This window comes from Elephantulus edwardii, unplaced genomic scaffold (genome assembly GCF_000299155.1).
Source record: "Elephantulus edwardii isolate Elephantulus edwardi_28Jun2011 unplaced genomic scaffold, EleEdw1.0 scaffold00250, whole genome shotgun sequence".
NCBI lineage: Eukaryota > Metazoa > Chordata > Mammalia > Macroscelidea > Macroscelididae > Elephantulus > Elephantulus edwardii.
The window spans coordinates 2460351-2463661 of NW_006400000.1; the positions used below are offsets into that span (position 1 = coordinate 2460351).

General features: G+C 43.6%; 1 pseudogene; it reads right to left on the reverse strand.

The window, feature by feature from the left end:
* Positions 1-1290: 1290 nt before the first annotated feature.
* Positions 1291-2962, reverse strand: LOC102861977 (annotated as a pseudogene).
* Between the last annotated feature and the right edge of the window lie 349 nt (positions 2963-3311).

A 3311-nucleotide genomic window follows, 5' to 3' on the forward strand; every position in this document is an offset into this window, starting at 1 on the left:
TGATAGCATCCAAAATTTGTGATCGTTTTGAAGTCTTCTAAGAAGTCTACAGCTATACTTGTTACAAGACAAATCTGTTCATCCTTCATGCAGTACATGGCATATTCAATATTCAAAGAGGTAAAATTTTCTTCCATCTTCCTTATTCATTGTCCACCTATAACATATGTATGAGTCAGCTGAGAATACTATGGGTTTTGTCAGGTGAATCTTAATCTTCAAAGTGATAAGTTTGTTCTACAACACTTAAAAGAGTTCCACAGATTTCTTTAATGTAACATATCATGATTTCTTCTCCACTGTTTCCATGAACATGTGGCTCTAAGTAAAATGAAATTATCAGTAAATGAAATATTTACTTAAAAAAAAGAAAGGTGATCCAACAGTGTGGAAATGATCAAACAATAGCATAATACTGCATACAAGCAAAATGCTGCTGAAAATCATAAAAAAATGGCTAGAGCAGTAGATAGAGGAATGCCAGAAGTTCAGCTGGGTTTAAGAGAGGTTGTGGCACCAAAGGTAACATTTCTGATGTAAGATGGTTCTTTGCTGAAAGCAGAGAATAACAAAAGAATGTCTGTTTGTATTTCATTGACTATGTGGATCATAAGAAATTATGACTAACATTGAGAAGAATGGGAATCCCAGAACATTTCATCGTGCCCAAGCAAAACCTGTATCTAGACCAAAAGGCTGTTGTGTGAACAGAGGAAGGGAATGCTTCATGGTTTAAAATAAAGAAAGGTGTAGGTCAACATTGAATCTTCTATCTATTCAGTATGTATGGTGAGCAAATCATTCAAGAAGCTGGACTCTATGAAGAACGTAGAATGTGCATAGCAGGAAGACTCATCAACATCCTGTGTTATGCAGACAACACAAAGTCGCTAGCTCAAAGTGAGGACTTGAGGCACTTGCTGCAGAAGATCCAGGACTATCGTCTTCAATATGGGTTACATATCAACGTCAGGAGAACAAAAATTCTCACCACTGGCCAGATAGGGAACATCATGATGGATAGATAAAAGTGAAATTGTCAATGACTTCATCCTACTTGGATCTCCAATCAATACACTTAGTAGTAGTCGTCAGGGGGACCGGGAGATGTATTGCACTGGGAAGGTCTGCAGTCAGGGACTTCTCTAAATTACTGTGGAGCAATGATACAGTTTGAAGACTAACTTGTGCCTGAGACCAGGGTCTTTTCAATCACTGACTTATTGTTGGGTTTTTTTTTAAACAATAATAATTTATTAAGAGTCTACCCTCCCTACTCTCTCGTCATCTTTACGGCTCCTTTTTCCACTTGTAGACCTTGTGCGCTAGTCCTAGGAAGATGGCTGGAGACCAGCTACTGCTTCACTAGTCCCATAAGGTGGCCAGAACCTTCTTCATACTGTGTGAACACAGCAGGCAGTTCCAGTGCCTCATACAGTGCCCTCACCGGGGCCACCCTCTCCATCGCCTTCTGCCCATAATTCTCCTGGATCACCAGGCAGCTGCATTTGTTGTCTTGGATGTCAGTGCCAGTCTTGCCTGTGTCACCAGAAAGATGAAGGTAATCATCCTGAGTCTGAAAGAACTCACCTGTCTCTAGCAGGATGTTATTGGCATTGGCATGTTCTGTGTCCCCATCCATGTCCACCATAAACATGGAAGCAGTTACAAGAAGGTAAAAGGAATAGAACGCTATCTTGTACTTGACAGTGGCTTTGTAGCTCTTGTCAGTCAATCAGCTAAGAGCTACCTTGCTCTGTGGGGCAGTGAGGAGGTCCAGGGTCTGTCTGATCTCGGTCTGACAGAAACTCTGCAGGAAGAGCTCCATCAGGTTCAGGTAATAGGGCTGCTTGTGTTCGAGATTCAGCAGGCAGCAGCAGATACATGCCTTCAGCAGCATGCTATCATTGATGGCATCCAAACCTATGCCAGGAGCTTCCAGAGCTGGGCAATGGCATCTTCTATCGCTGGATGCCCCCGATCATCCTCAGTCAGCCTGAGCATTGGGGGAAAGTGCTGGGGGAAATCCTGCCTTTGTTGGACTGAAGGCTGATTTCTGGTCTCTGTGAATTCATCGGCTTTTGGATTCTGGCTCTTGCTGTCTCAATCACTTGTGGGACATGTGAGAAGTGGGCAATGAATAAGGATGATGGAATAGTTGATACCTTTGTCCTGCAGTGTTGAAGAGTACTGAGTATCTGATCCAGTGCCGAAAGAACAAACAGGTGTGACTCGGAGGTGGTTTTAGCCAGAGTACTTCTTGGAAGCAGAAAGATGACAAGGCTCCATCTCACATACTTTGGGCATGTTGTTAGCAAAGGCTTGGAAAGATGGATGTTCAGTGAAAGAGAGGAAGACCATAAGCTGGATGGGTTGGCATAGTTCCTGTGGCCAGAAATTGTAAGGCTGGCACAGGGCTCAGATCTGTTCTCCACACAGTTGCTATGAGTCATACTTCAGGGCACCTGATGACGACTCCTCCTTCCCCAGCTCTGGCGGCTTGTCTGTAGGGAGGCGCACTATTTACCCCAAAAGCCTCTCTCTGGAATTCATGAAGATGGGCGATCTCCTGTGATTTACAGCCAGTGAAGAGTCAGCTATCAGTGGACTCTTAGCAGCAGTGAGAACAGGAATCCATTCCCCCTCAGCCTTTGCCCAGCAGCACCAGATTATCAGTGCCGATGGAGTTGTGCTGCCAACCCCAAGGTAAGAGGTTTGATTCCACCAGCTGCTCTATGACAGAAAGACAGAGAATCTCCTCCTGTGCAGTTTGCTACCTCTGGAAAAAAATCACTGGAGGCTCAGCTAGGAGGTAGTTATGACTCGACAGCAATTAGTTGAATAGAAAGGGGCCAGAAAAGATGGGCTTAATCTTTACAAAATGAGTAAAATATAGCAGTGGAATCAGGAAATGGAAAACAGGGGCTACAGTCATCCCACTAGAAAGAACCTACTTGGCCATGTTTACTAGGCGCTCACGGTTACGCTGTGACAACCCAACTGCCCCAGCTTCCTGGCTGTGATCTTTACAGAAGATCCTGAGTCCTTCTCATGCTGTATCGCCAGGTGACCTCGAACTGGAAGGCTTTCTTTCAGTCAGTAATTGAATGTTTAACTATTGAATCACCAGGGCTCAATAAAGCTCCTACTTAAAGAAAAACTCACAAAACTAAACCCCAACCAACTTCTTAGGATTATCTCATGTCAAAGTACCGTTCCCACCAAAAGATGAATAATAAGCACGATTGGACTATTGGAATTTGCATATTCCTTTTTCCTGGAGCTAAAAGCTCCCTTTTCTAAATTGTGCA